The sequence below is a fragment of the Varanus komodoensis genome, unplaced genomic scaffold, assembly GCF_004798865.1.
Source record: "Varanus komodoensis strain SLA01 unplaced genomic scaffold, ASM479886v1 scaffold259, whole genome shotgun sequence".
NCBI classification, from domain to species: Eukaryota; Metazoa; Chordata; class Lepidosauria; order Squamata; family Varanidae; genus Varanus; species Varanus komodoensis.
The window spans coordinates 53,431-68,312 of NW_025335683.1; the positions used below are offsets into that span (position 1 = coordinate 53,431).

The 14,882-nt window shown below is 48.5% G+C and overlaps 1 long non-coding RNA gene across 1 annotated transcript in view; it reads right to left on the reverse strand.

The window, feature by feature from the left end:
• Positions 1 to 1,016: 1,016 nt before the first annotated feature.
• The window catches only part of LOC123024900, a 26,786-nt gene continuing 12,920 nt past the window's right edge, over positions 1,017 to 14,882 (reverse strand). The window contains exons 3-4 of the long non-coding RNA XR_006415009.1: positions 10,043 to 10,048; positions 1,017 to 1,027 (exon numbers count right to left, since the gene is read on the reverse strand). This is a non-coding gene — a long non-coding RNA (uncharacterized LOC123024900). The remainder of the gene's footprint in view (positions 1,028 to 10,042; positions 10,049 to 14,882) is intronic.

Genomic DNA, 14,882 nt, shown 5'->3' on the forward strand with positions numbered 1-14,882 from the left:
GAGGCGCAGCCCTTCTTGCTCCAAAGTGAAGAAGAGGAGACTCGGGGGGATCTTCTGGCAACATGCAGTGGTGTGAAGGGCGTCACAAGGTAGAGGGTCAGGACCTTTTCTCCCCTGCAGTAAAGGAAGCGTGCAGTCCAGAGGGCAAAGCTCAAGTAACAGGGTTTCAGGATGGATGTCAGGAAGACCTTCCTGATGGTTCGGACCCCGGGAGATGGGATGGGCTTCCACGGAGGTGCTTGTGTGAAATCAGGCTCCTTCCAAACAAAAATACACAGATGAGGACAGGCAGCTGGGAGGAATTTGGGTGAGGCCCGTCTGGAAGAGGCAGCAGAGAGAGCTCAGGTGTCTGTCTTCTCCCCTCCATCATGGTCTTTCCCGTGGTCATCCATCTTCACCCTTCCCAAAGAGCCTTGAGCATCATAACACTTCAGTGGGCAGAGGGCACTTGGGGGAGGACAGAGTGCTTGGGGCAGATTTTGGCATTGTGTCCTGAGTGGGTTGCGCAGTCGGTCTTCTCAGTCCAGAGAGAGGATGGCTTCCTTCTCTTGCTGACCTGGGATCTGGGATTGGTCTCAGACCCCAATCCTGAATTGTGGGCCTACCAACTGGTCCTTGCAGTGTCGCAATGGAATGGTTGGAATGCCTGGGTGGGTGAATGTGTGTGTGTTTGTGTGTGGAGATGGTGATGGTCTGGTTTTTGCCAGGTTTTCATCACATGCCAGCCACGCATGTCATGAGATACGGCATGGGGAAACAAAGCAAAATTCAAACTCGAAGGAAGGTGCCAAAGGAGAGGGAGGGAGGGAGGGAAAGAGGAAATAGAGACCCTCACAGTAGCCAAATGTATTCTGCTGGAAGAGTCCAATTCACAGCCCACTTATGTGGGCAGTCAGAGAGGCCAACAGGCAAAAAAACCCCTCCTCGAGCTATTTTTTAGGCATCCGGCCCTTTAAGAGACTAAGCTCCCGGCTTAGCTGATGCATCTCTACATTTAGTTGCAAAGTTAATCCTGTGTGGAAAGAGGCTCCCAAGGTAAGTTGCTTTGTGTCCACTCTTCTGCTGACTGCAAAGTTCTCTGGCTGGTTTTACTCATTTAAAACTCTTTCATAGAATGTCTATTCCTCCCTCATCATCAACCCTATGGCTATGCATGTGACTTAAAACCATGAAACAATCTGCTTATGTTCTGGAACTCTGTGGTTGGGAGTACCTGTTCCCTGCAGTGCTGGTCATGATGGTTCAGCTCTGCAGCGTGGTTTCTCCTGGGAGATCTCACCAAGAAAACTTCTCAGGCTTGCAACAGAGAGGTTTAATGCATATCTAGTTGACCTCCTCACAAGCTGTGAAACCCAGATTCCCAAACACCACTAATTGCAGGAATTGCCATTTGGAGCACATGTGCCCAAGCAAAGCTCCCCCCTCAATTGTCTTCCTCTTCCCCTCAGGTAAAGGCTCCATGTCATTCCCACACTCTGCCTTTTCTCTCCCTGGTTCCTCTTTCCATAAAACCCCACCGTGGCTGGGCAGCTCCGACATGCGTCCCAAGAGAGGACTGAGCAGGGGGCAGCCTGAGCTGGAGACCTTCCTGATGCCATACTGCATTCCTAGGGGAAACATCTCAGGAGCACGTGGGGAGCAGGAGGCCCGAGGTGTTCCTCAGGCCTACACATACCAAGCCCACCCCCGCAACCCCTGGGAGCTCCTCGGGTCTGCCCGGCTGGCCCTGTGCGTGCAACAGGAGGCGCTCCAGAGGACCTGCCACTGCATCCGGGATGTGGACTTTGCTCCTGCAACTGCATGCTGGCCGCCAGGGGTCGGGGCTCCATTTCTGCACATCACGGGGCCAGTTCAGACCAGAATCCAGACTTCTGGCCAGCAATCTATGCACAGCTGCCTTGATGTGGTATGAAGTCTGAACACATGGCATTGGGCAGGCCATTTCCGGGCAGACTGGATGCCCATCTGGGCAATGCCTGTTTTTGGAGGTGTTTTCCGCTGAATTTTCTTCTGGGGGATTCTAAGAACATCCTTTCCATCATTGTCACTGCAATAATCAGCATCAAATCACATTTTTATCCTGACCTTTTCCATGCATGAGGAAAGCAAGCTCTTTGCTGGCCTCTCCTCACCATTATCTTCCTGACAACAACAACAGACCTGCCAGGTGGGATAGGCCGAGAGTGAATGACCAGCTAGAAGTCACAAAGTGAGCATCAGGGATGAGGGGGGATTTGGACCATGATCTCTCAGTCCCCATCCCACGTCTTGCACCCTCGATCCTGTGCAGGGATGCAAAACAAACTCCGCTGCTTTGTCTTGTCAAGCAAGAACAGATCCAATTCCGCTTTTAGACATGGCTATCCTCAACCTTGAGGGCAAAAGGAGACGGGGGTGGCAGAGGATGAGGGGGCTGGATGGAGTCACTGGGGCAGTTGGTGTGAGCTTAGGAGGACTCCCGGAGATGGTGGAGGACAGGAAGGCTGGGAGGAATGTTGTCCATGGGGCGCGATGGGTTGGATGCACATTCGCACTAACAACAACATCCACCACCTGGATTCCTCTCCTGGATAGACAAGCAGGAAACGCACAGTGAAAGCACAGGCACACCAAAGGGAACCGGATGCCAGAAATGGAAAGTGGGCGCAGCCAGAAGGAAAGGGCAGGATTTTTCCAAGGGAAATAGGGGGTGAGGGATGAGGAGAGAGGGGAAGAATCTTCCGCCAAGTCCCTCAGAGGCATCTGGGATGGGGCTGAGGGAACCAGTCCTCCATCAGGGAGTTGCCCTCTTTCTGCCTTTCATGGCCATCCAAGCAGGAGCCTCAGCCTGTCCCACACCTGGAGCTGAAACCGGGCACCAAGCGGAAATCCGATGGCACCATGTTGATGGTGTGGCACTAAGAGATACAGGTAGGATGAGCATGACATCCTGGGAGCAAACTGAGCGCACCAGGAATGAGAAGGGGGAAAGCGAGGCAGGGTCTTTGCAGGGCCAGGTTGACTCACTGCAAGGCAATCCTTGCGGGGGGCGGATAGAAAACGGGGGATGCAGCAGGTCGCATGTTGAAGGCCAGTTGCAGAGCACAGGAGGGAAAGATCCCCTGTTCCTGCTTGCTTCACATGGGCCACATCGGCACATTCTCAGAGCGGGCCTTTCTTCCACATGGGAGTGAGGAAGGTTGTCAGGAAGCCACACAGGTGCCCCAGTCATGAGGTCGTATAATTATGGAAATCATCATGCATTGCTGCTCTTTTTTCCAAACCTCATGGGACGCCCTCCCCCAGGACCACCCTGAACCCTCCGAAGCCCCCCTGAGGTGGCAGAGCAGTGTCTTGCATCCAGGCAAAAAGGGGAGGGCGCCTCCTTCCCTGCCGTGCTGCTCAGGGATTGGGAGATGCTGACGCTGCAGAAGAGTCTGCCGTGCAGGCACTTATTCTTTCTTCCTTTGGCTGGAGCCTTGCCTGGGCGGGCTCCTTGCCCATTTAGAAGGAAATTCCCCCAACTGCACCTCTACTGGGCTGAAAGGGCCAGGATGGAGGCCGTGCCAAGCGCCGGCAGAGTGGCACTCTTCATCCTGCTGCTGCTGCTCCCAGAGGCCTCCTGTGCGAGGCTTGAAGCCAAATGCCCCTGGAGCTGGCACAGGGCTGAGCTGCAGCCACGCAATTATTTCCAGCCGGGAGACTTCATCTTCAGTGCCAGCTTCCCTGCAACAGAGGGCCTTTTTGAAGCACACACTTTCAAGGAACCTGCCTCTAATGTAGAGGCTTAGTAAGTCACTGGCCTGCTGGACCTGATACTGCTAAGCAGAACAGGTATCCATGCAGCACAGCTGGCGGTATTGTTGAGAAATTTGGATAAATCCTGTCAGAAAAACATTGCTTCTGTGTGCTTTTGCAGAGTGGAATCAATCCTGTTCTCTTACTCAAACCAAGCTAAGTCACTGTTTAAAATGGCATTCCTCCCCCGCTCCTTTCTCTCACCTTTAGCTGTTAGCTAAAGTAGTGAGGCCATTTAGTCCACATATAGATTATATTGCTTCAGAATAATTAATTAATCATTGTTGGAATTCAGTTTACAAGGAAGTATCTTTTGCTAGCACTGAAGGCTCTATGTGCCCGGGCTATTCAGAACGGGGCGCATGCAATACTTAGGGACTGAGTCGAGATGAGTTTATCAGTTCATGAATAGTTTCTCAGTAGCTGGAATTTACATGTCTAAGCAGACCTTTACTCATTTAAAGTGTCAATTCACTGCAATTAGAAATTTTGTAATCTCTCTGTCACTGTATGATTGACTGACATTCCTTTATCTGTTCTGTAAGAGATGACCTCAGAATTTTATTATACTGTCTGCATTCTGTCATCAATTGCTCTTTTCCTGTGTACGTGACCAGGAGGGTATAAAATACCCTTAGTTGTATTGAAACCTTACAGCAAGTTTACCTCTGCCTGCCCGGTAATTCATAATTGTGAGTCTACCAAGGGAAAATGGGCCAAAAAATAAAGCCACAGATTGTCTGAACACTTGATCTTTACCACGAATCTGAGTTTTATTTCCTCCACATGAATTGGAATTACATGATTTTCTGAAAATTTGGTGACGAAGGCCGGATTGTGGGTTTTTGGCCCTTTATCCTGGGCGAGAGTGATGGTAAGTTCGACTGAAATTCTCTCCATTGTGGGAGCACATATACTGGCCATCTCTTCCATTTTACAGGCTGTTCAATGTAATTAGATCTTTTCTTGATCCTCATTGCAGATTTGCTTTCGTTGAGGAAACCCAGGCAGCATGGGCACTTCAGAAACTCAGCTTGCTACCCAATGGACACCTCTGTATCTAAATGTGGGGTGGTGCGGATGGCCATGCGTGGCACCTGCGGGGTTGTCGCGGAAGGAAGCACTTGGTATTTTTATGTTAAACAGCATGGTCAAACCTAACTCAGACATTCCAATCTTCATTGTTCCCAGATGGCTCATTTAATTGGAATTGGCTACACCTGTTGCAAAACCATCTGGAAGAAATACATCCTAAGGAGATCGAATACGGGTTGGTTTTGTCCATGCTGGTGGAGGAGAAAAGCTGTAATATGGTATTGGTGCACAGGAAAGATCTACACGTGTGAGTAGATGTTTGCCGTGGGATTTGTGTAGAGTTTTATGTTGACTGTTTGTGAAAGTCTTGTGTTGATTGTTGCTGTCAGTTTTTTCTGTCTTTTCTTTTTGTATTTTAAAGTGTTCCACTTTCTTGCAGGGAGACATAGGCCAGCTGGGTTTTGGGGTTTTCTCAGGAAATAGAAGCTCCACGTGCAACCACACCAATCTTTCCTCATCAGGACACGGTTGAAAGCGAGGCGTGGATGGTGCTCTTGCCCCTGAGATGAGGATGTGTGAATCTGACTTTGATCGAGAAACAGATTCATGAGGTCATTTGCCTGAGCCCAAGCATGGCTGAGTCCGACTGGGAAAAAGGTGATGATCAGGGCAATGTGTGTGACAGATTTTTATATTCTCCCATTCCTTCTATATGTGCAAGAACTGGGAAGTAAGAAAATGTGTGGCCCTGGAATTGGGCTTGTAAACACAGGTCCTGCCTAGTTTTCTGGCCGTCCTCAATAAGGTTATCCTGTGTGAAAGCCTTTTGTGCAAGAGGGGTTATATAGAAACATTTTTATGAATGTCCTTTCCTTGTCAGAAACTGGGAACACTGCTTTAATGTCTTGCAAGTTTTTCAGCCTCTTCCATCTGACTTACATCCCTCCTAGATAGGAAGATTTCATTCTTGTTAGATTAAATAATTGTATTTCAAATTCCAGGAAGGGATGCTGATGGGCAGAAAAAAGATGGGAAAAAAGGAATATAATGTTGATAATTCTCAGAGTAGTAATCCTGAAAAGATACCCAGAGAGATAAAGAAAAGGGTTTTTCTTTTATATTTTGCGGACATTTGCTGGTAAAGTTTTGGAAATTTGAAAGGTTGTCTTTAGCAATTAGCCTGAGCAGCAGCAGGCTGGAGTTCAACCGGACAGAGTGTAAAATCAGGGGAAGACAGATTGCAGTTAACCATTAATAAGTATTTCTGCCTAAATTGGCTGGTTTTTCTCCCCCTCTTGCACTTTCAATTATTTTGAAAGTGTGGTTTTAAAAAGGCAAAAATATTTCCCCCCCTTGATATTGTTTGTATGCCATGTGAGAATGAGAGTCCATTTGTCAGAATCCCCGAATCTCAATTTGAGAAGAGGGAATAAAACTTGGGTTTGTTGGAAATATCAAGCGTCGAGACCATCTTGGCTTTATTGCACTACCCTGGTTCCCGCGGTTCACTCACGAAAATGCATAACTGGACAAGCAGAGATGAACTCTGCTGCAAAGCTTTAAAAACCGTTATAGGGCACTTATACTCCCTTGGTCACATCACAGGTACTGGGCAATAGATGACAGAATGCAGAGATTACAATAAGGTTCTGAGGTCGTCACATACAGAACAGATACTGGAATGTCAGTCAATCACACTGTAACAATTAGATTACAATATTTCTAATTGCCTTGATTGACACTTTAGTTCAGTAGCTTGAACCCATCTCCAGGTCTGCTTCGACATGCAAATTCAAGCTCCTGAGACTATGCATGAACTCAAGACTCTTTTCTATGCTTACATTCGGAATTGGCCAGGGCACATGGAGCCTCTGGGCTACCCAAAGATACTTCCTTGTAAACTGAATTCCAACCATGAATATTGCCAATGTATATTTGGACTGAATGGCCTGTCTACTGTAGCCCACAGCTAAAGGTGAGAGAAAAGGAGCGGGGGAATGCCATTTTAAACAGCAACAGCTTGGTTTTGAGAAGGAAGACAGGATTTGATCCCACAATGCTAAAAAGCACACAGAAGTAACACTTTTCAGACAAGATGTACCCAAATTTCCCCAACAATCCCCCTTTCTCAGATGATTCACTATGTGACCCAAACAAGTGAGTCAGTTTGGATAAATCCCGTTCCAAGTATTTTTCCCATAGAGCAGCTTCCATCTCAAAACCAAACTAAGGTGACGAGAATGTTATTTCATACAATGGAGACTTGTGTATTTGCTAAGAGTTCAAAGGGTAGGAAAAATGGGAAACAATTGGAAAAGCAGCAAAGAAAATGGAAAAAATAACTTCAAAACACATCATATTCAACCCAAATGCTAGTAGTTCTCCCAGGAAACTCCATGCTGATTTTGGCGCTGCAAAGATCTCAGTACCAGCCAGCTCTCATCCTCACCTGCTTCCGCACCTCTCCCCTGTTCTGCCACCCTATGGTGAGGCCTGGTTCCTTTGCTCCCCTGCCTCCTCTGACCCATTGCAGCCTTAAGCATTTCATCCTTGTCTGGGCTGAGGCCCTCACGGTGAGGAAAATCCTGTCTGCGGCCACCATCCCTTCTGGGCAGCCAACTTGGTTCATCCTGCTTTGCAAGGTGGGAGCAGTGTGGGGTGAGGCAATGGCCTGATCTCCAGTTCAGTCACTTGTCTTGCCCTTTTAAGCAATTCTATGAGATTTCGTTGTCTAGGCTTCACTCAAGTTTCTTAGCTGTGCCGAACCTGCATCACATCGTTTGCCTGGTTAGATCTTTGTTTCCTCGTGAATGATGCAATGGAGCAAGGCAGAACACAGGAATGGATTCCCATCAGTCACTGCACTTCCTGGAACATGGGCGTAGCATAGGACATAGAGGGCTTTTCCTTCCAGGGCTGTAGAGAAAAGGAGTCTTTTTTCTTGTATGGGGTGTGTTGAAAAATTTGGATGACTCCTGTCTGAAAAGCATTACTCCTGTGTGCCTTTGCCTTGTGGGATCAAATCCTGTCTTCCTTCTCAAAACCGAGCTGTCACTGTTTAAAATGGCATTCCCCCACTCCTTTCTCTCACCTTTAGCTGTGGGCTACAGCAGGCAGGCCAATCAGTCCACATATACATTGTAAATATTCATTGTTGGAATTCAGTTTACAATAATCTTTTGATAGCCCAGAGAGCTTCATGTGCCCTGATCATGCAGAATGTTTAGAGTCGAGATGGGGTTCTGAGCTTATCATGAGCAGTTTCTAGTAACTTGCATTTGAATGTCTGAGCAGACCTGGAGATGGGATGAAGTTACTCAATTAAAGTGTCAAATCAGGCAATTAGAAATATTTCAATCTCATTCCTACAGTGTAATTGACTGACATTTTTTTATCTGTTCTGTATGTGATGACCTCGGAATCTTATTGTAATCTCTGCATTCTGTCACCAATTGCCCTGTACTTGCATGAGACTGGGAGTGTACCTATAAATGCCCTGTAATCGTATTGAAGCTTTGCAGCAGAATTGATCACTGCCTGCCTGGTAGTGCATACATTATCGTGAGTACCGCGGGAACCTTGGGGTAAATTCAATAAAGCCTCAGAAGGTCTGGATGCTTGGTCTTTCCCACGAACCTGAGTTTTATTCCCTCTTCTCAAATTGAGATTCCAGGATTCTGACAGGAACCAGAGTGGCTGTTTCGTTCCTGGAAAGGGGCAGCTCAAAAGAAAGGTTTAGTATGAAAAAGAAAAAAAGGCTTTTACAGTTCTTCACAGAAGCTGGTTGGAGGCAGTGGCAGAGAGATTCACATGAGTTTAGAAAGAAACCTCAAGATGTAAAGTCTGTCCTTTTTGAGTCTCTTTAGCACAATCTCCAGAAGAAAATGTTTGGGTTGCTGAAATCAATCCAACCAATCCAAAATGCACACAAAGATATCCTTTGTTGAACTGGTGTTGCATGAACCTGTTGCTTGCCTAGGCTAAAGAGATATGTGCTTCCTGCTGGACAATGAGAACAGTTTTACACAATTTCTTACTGGAGATGATACCCTCCCACATAGATGCAAAATGCACCAACCCATTGTTAACACAAACAGGCTTGAACTATCACACAATTCATCTAACAAATAATGCTTGCTCATTTAGATGAACATATGAGTGCTTATGTTCATGGAAAGAAGTTTTGAGAACTTGCCATTTTAGCTACCCGCCTCCTTGGGCTGGCAAATGGGCCCAGTCCCCAACAAACATTAGGCTACTGTAAGGAGAAAAAAAAAATTTTTAGTACCATCAATAACAGTAACAGCAGTAACAACAATATCACTATCATTAACATTTAGCAACATTGCAAAAGGAAAAAAGGAAACAAAACTTTTTGTTGAACTCAAGGGGAAAGGAGCCTCATTGATTGGAAAAGAAACTCTTCCCACTGCCTGTGCAAACACACATACACAGCCCCAGAGTTTCATCCACTCCCTCCCAATCATTCAGGTATAACATAGCAATGACAAGGTGGTATACTCAGAATTCAGAAATTATACACAAACACATATATAAGACCCATATCAATGTTGCATAGAGAAAAGGAAGTTATTGGAGAGGGAAAAACTCTGGATGGCTGACACGAATCATTAAGACACATGCTCCCGACATTGCTTTTTGGAAGGATTCCCTTTCTGAAAAAAAATCCCCTAGCTACAAATTGAGAGTGCTTAAGGGTATTTGTTTTTAATACAAACCTTCCCAGGCAGAATTTTTCCTGAGGCAAATAAAGGTTTGAACACTCAAAGGACCTCAAATGCCTTGCCTCAGTTACACAACATTTTTTTTTTCACTAAGACACCAAGATTTCTTTGAGAGTTTTCCAGATACTGAACGACTTTCTTTTTAGAACCTGTGACTGGAAGCAGAGCCGCCTAAAATTCCCAATGTACTTTGAAAGCTGTACATGCTCAGAGGCTTTGTGTGTGCTGCTTCTGAAGTACTCACAAAGTGGTGGTACCTTCCTGCCAGAACATCCCCCCTTTTCCTGGGTCTGTGGAATAGACAAGCCCACAGAGTCAAGAAATCCACATTTTCCAGCACAATTCCCCCCTGAATTCAGTTGGCCAAACCAAACCCAGAGAAGTGGCTGCAGTTACCGCCTCTTTCAAAAATGGGAGTGCTCTTAGCAAGGTAGACTATTCCTCCTTTTTTCATTTGCTTTTCTTGTCTTTTCTCCAAAAGTTACACATTTCTTCCCATATTTTTTTCAAGTGACAAAGATCCTAATCACCATTTACGAAAACTCTTAAAATTCTCTCACACACCAAACACCTTGCACCCCTTGAATCCAGTAAATCCTGTAATTCTCATTCTCACATGGCATACACACAGCATCCAGAATAAAAAAAAATTTGCCTTTCACTCAAACCTCACTTTCCAAACAGCCGCGAGCTCAAAAGGGGGAAAAGCAGCCAATATGGAAGAAATATTTATTAAAGGCTAACTGCAATCTGTCTTCCCCTGATTTTAGACTCTGCCCTGTTGAATTCCAGCCTGCTACTTCGCTGGCTAATTTCTAAACACAACAATTTTAAATATTCATGACTTTACCAGCACTATGTTCCCAATAGAAAACCCTTTTCTTCATCTCTCTGGGAATCCTTTTCAGGATTCCTACTGACTATTCCCAACAGTATATTTTATTTATTTATTTATTTATTTATTAAAACATTTCTATGCCGCCCCTTGCCGAAGACTCGGGGCGGCTTACATCACAATAAAATACAACAAAATACAAAAATAACAATATAAAATAAATAACAATATAAAAGAAGTCGCCCTGACCAGGTAAATAAGCAAATATTGTTAACAATTAAAATGATGTTTAAATAAAAAGGTCTTCACCTGGTGCAGAAAAACAACAACGATGCCAGGGGGACCTCTCTGGGGAGCGCATTCCATAGAATGGGCACCACCACAGAGAAAGCCCTCCTCCGAGTTCCTACCCTCCTAATTTCTTTCATGGAGGGTTCCCGGAGAATGGCCTCTCCTGCAGATCTCAAGGGGCAGCCAGGCATATATGGAGGTAAGCACTCCTTCAGGTAACCAGGACCCAAGCCGTTTAGGGCTTTATAGGTCATCACCAACACCTTGAATTGGGCCCGGACTTCAATGGGAAGCCAGTGAAGCTGACGGAGGACTGGAGTCATGTGAACATAACGCCCCGTCCCCGTCAGCAACCTGGCAGCTCTATTTTCAACAAACTGAAGTATCTGGACCGTCTTCAAGGGAAGCCCCACATAAAGCACGTTACAGAAGTCAAGGCGTGAAGTCACCAGCCTGTGTGTCACCGTCGTCAGGCAGTCATACTCCAGGTAGGGGTGCAGCTGATTAATCAGCCGAAGCTGAAGGAAAGCACTCCTCGCCACCGCTGTCACCTGAGCTTCCAATGAAAGCTCCGGGTCGAGGAGCACTCCTAAGCTGCAGACATTGTCCCTAAGAGGGAGTGCAACCCCATTCAGGACCAGGTCAAATCCACCCTCTCCGAAGCCCGATCCGCCAACCAACAGGACCTCCGTCTTGTCTGGATTGAGCTTCAGTTTATTGGCCCTCATCAAGCCCATTACCTCGGCCAGACACCGTTTCAGCACAGCCACTGACTCACCTGGATTAGTGGAAAATGAGAGGTAGAGCTGGGTATCATCAGCATACTGATGATTCCGCAGCCCACACCTCCTGATGACCTCTCCCAGCGGTTTCATGTAAATGTTAAACAGCAAAGGGGACAAAATGGACCCCTGTGGTACTCCATGGCATAGCTGCCATGGCGCAGAGCCAAAGTCCCCCAGCTCCACCTTCTGGAATCAGCCGTTGAGATAGGAGCGGAACCACTGCAAAGCAGTGCCTCCAACCCCCAATCCTGCAAGCCTATCCAGAAGGATACCATGGTCAATGGTATTAAAAGCCGCTGAGAGGTCCAGAAGAACCAACAGGGATGCACTCCCCCTGTCCTTCTCCCTGCACAGGTCAACATACAGGGTGACGAAGGCAGATTCAGTACCGTACCCGGGTCTGAAGCCGGACTGAATAGGGTCCAGATAATCAGTTTCATCCAAGAGTGCTTGGAGTTGTCCCGCCACCACCCGCTCCAACACCTTGCCCAGAAACGGGATGTTGGCCACAGGTCTATAGTTAGTGGCCATCTCTGGATCCAGTGACGCCTTCTTCAGGACCGGTCGTATTACTGCCTCCTTTAAAGGGGCAGGCACCCGACCCTCCCTCAGAGAAGCGTTAACCACTTCCAAGATCCAGGTCCCAATCCCGTGCTTGGAGTTATTTATTAACCAAGACGGGCAAGGATCCAATAGGCAAGTGGTGGGACGTACTCGTCCAAGAACCTTGTCCACATCATCGGGCTGCAATAACTGAAATTTCTCCAATAATTCTGGACCAGACAGTAGCATTGGCGTCTCCCCAGAAACCTCTGATTCATTAGAGGAGTCCAGCTCGTGACGAATCTGAGCGATTTTCTCCCTGAAATGCCTGGCAAAGTCGTCACTGTGGGCCTTTGAGGGTGGAACTGGATCTTCCTTAGGACCCGGGCGAACCAGGCCTTGCACCACTCGAAAAAGCTCCGCTGGGTGGCATTGTGAGGAGGCAATGGAAGCGGAATAAAACTTCTTTTTCGCCGCTTCCACCGCCACAGCATAGGCCCGATATTGAGCACTCAAGTGTATTTGGTCAGATTCAATCCGTGATTTCCTCCACCTATGCTCTAGCCGTCTCCCAACTCGCTTCATCGCCCGCACTTCAGCTGTATACCAAGGGGAAGAGCGGGCTCTTCCCGGTGGGAAAGGACGCTTAGGAGCGATCGTGTCCACAGCCCTGGTCATCTCTCCGTTCCACAGTTCGACCAGAGCCTCGACAGGAGCACCAGTCTTGTCAGCCGGAAACTCCCCCAGGGCTTTCAGGAATCCATCCGATCCATCCGGCTCCAGGGGCGGACCCACACAATCGGATCCGCACCCTTACAGAGGGAGAGGCTGCTCTCGAGCACAAACCTCACCAGGCAGTGATCTGACCATGACAGTGGAGTCAAACATAAATTCCTCACCCTCAGGTCACCCTCTTCCTGCCCCGTCGAGAAAACCGGGTCCAGAGTGTGTCCATGTTCATGGGTCGGGCCAATGATGTGTTGAGACAGCCCATGGCCGTCATAGAGGCCATGAAGTCCTGAGCCGCCCCGGTCAGACCAGACTCGGCATGGAGATTGAAGTCCCCCAGGACCAACATCCTGGGGGTCCTCAACACCAGGTCCAAGACGGTCTCCGTCAGCTCAGGCAGGGAGACTATTGGGCAGAAGTGTGCACGGAACACCAACAGAATCCCCAATCTGTCTTGGTTGCCCAACACCAAGTAGAGGCACTCCAGCCCTGGTCTCAAAGGGACCGGAAGTACTGTGAGAGAGGTGGAGGCTCGGCGAACCAAAGTGACTCCCCCTCCCCTCCCCTCTGGGTCTGAACAGTGCTGAACCAGATACCCGGGCAGGCACATTTGAGAGAGGGCAACATCCCCCCCCCCACTCAGGTCTCCATTATGCAAGCCAAGTCGGCCCCCTCACCCACAATCCAGTCATGGATGAGGGAAGATTTATTATTGACCGACCTGGCATTGAGCAGCAGCACCGTCAGGCCCGAGGGGAGTTGACAAGGCTACCTGGAACCCTCTGGCTGGGGGCAAAACCAGAAGGAGGGATAGGTGTCAGCCATCTGTCCCTCCTTCTTCTATACGGACACGTTAAGCCCCCACCGCTGTTACGTCCATTTCCCAAGACCATGCCAATGGTGGCACCCGTGCCCTCCCCAGGAAACATAAACGTCGACATGGCCAGGGACGACTCCATCAAACAGATTAAAACAGAATAAAATTATAAAAGCAGTTAACCCCCCCCCTTCCCTAACATTCAGCAGTAGGCAGGCCAATCAGCAAAAGCCCCTGGCCAGCCCAGCCTCCCGCTCGGCCCCCCACCGGCTCCCAAATAGCGGTGACCACCCTTTGGCCATCACCCTTCGGCCGCCGCCAGCGCTTTAAGGCTGCAGGGCGCTCCCGAAGCCCCGCCCTGTCCCACAAGCCTCTCACCTGTGTGGGGGGGCGGGGCAAGCCGGAACCGGTCCTGCGTCCTGGCCGGTGGTACTGGCCTCCGTTGGCAGCCTGGCACGGCAGCGTGCAGCTGTTGGCGCCTGAAGGGCCTTCCATCCTGCAGCGCGGGGGAGCAGCGTGCAGCCAGTGGTGCACGAAGGTCCTTCCTTCCTGCAGCGCGGGGGAGCGCATGCAGCCGGTGGCACGTGAAGGTCCTTCCTGCAGCGCAGGGGAGGTGTGCCCCGTCCGGCACACTGGTTCTCCCTGCCCGCTGGCCCTTTGAGGCTGCAGGGTGCTCCCGAAGCCCCACCCTGTCCCACAAGCCTCTCACCCATGTGGAGGGGCGGGGCAAGCCGGAACCAGCCATTTTGCTTTCTTGCATTCCTTGGGATTTCCTGACACTCACACGCTTTCCTCCTTCCGTGCTGAATGAGGCAAGAGACTCCTCAGTGGCCTTGATTGTGGAAAGGAGGCCCTACAGGCTGGCTTGGGACTAGAAAAGGAGGACATCAGTGTTTGCCAGTGCTGGAGCTGCCTTAATTAACCTGCATGTTTTAGATACTGGAAAAGAGGAAGCTTGCCCTGTTTTCTCTCCCTTGCCCCCTCCTCCCCCCAAATCTGCAGGAAAGTTTTCCATTCTGGTTCCTTCCCCAGGAAAATGGGGCAAGTCCCAGAGCGCAAGAGGTGTGAATGGTTCAACTGCTATCTAATCACTCTCAGGCAAATAGCTGGAATAGTCAAATCCTGGGCAAACTCCTCATTGTTTTTGGGAATTTATGAACTCAGACGCAAAAAACAAAAACTGAAACCTGTTAAACACAATCACTTCAAAGTGTTTCTTAGTCATTCAACCCCTCATTGCATCCTGTTTTCTTGATGCTTCTGAGAACATTATGATACTTCTGCATTATAATTTTGTGCTTCTGCACAGTTCTTGCAAATGGTCA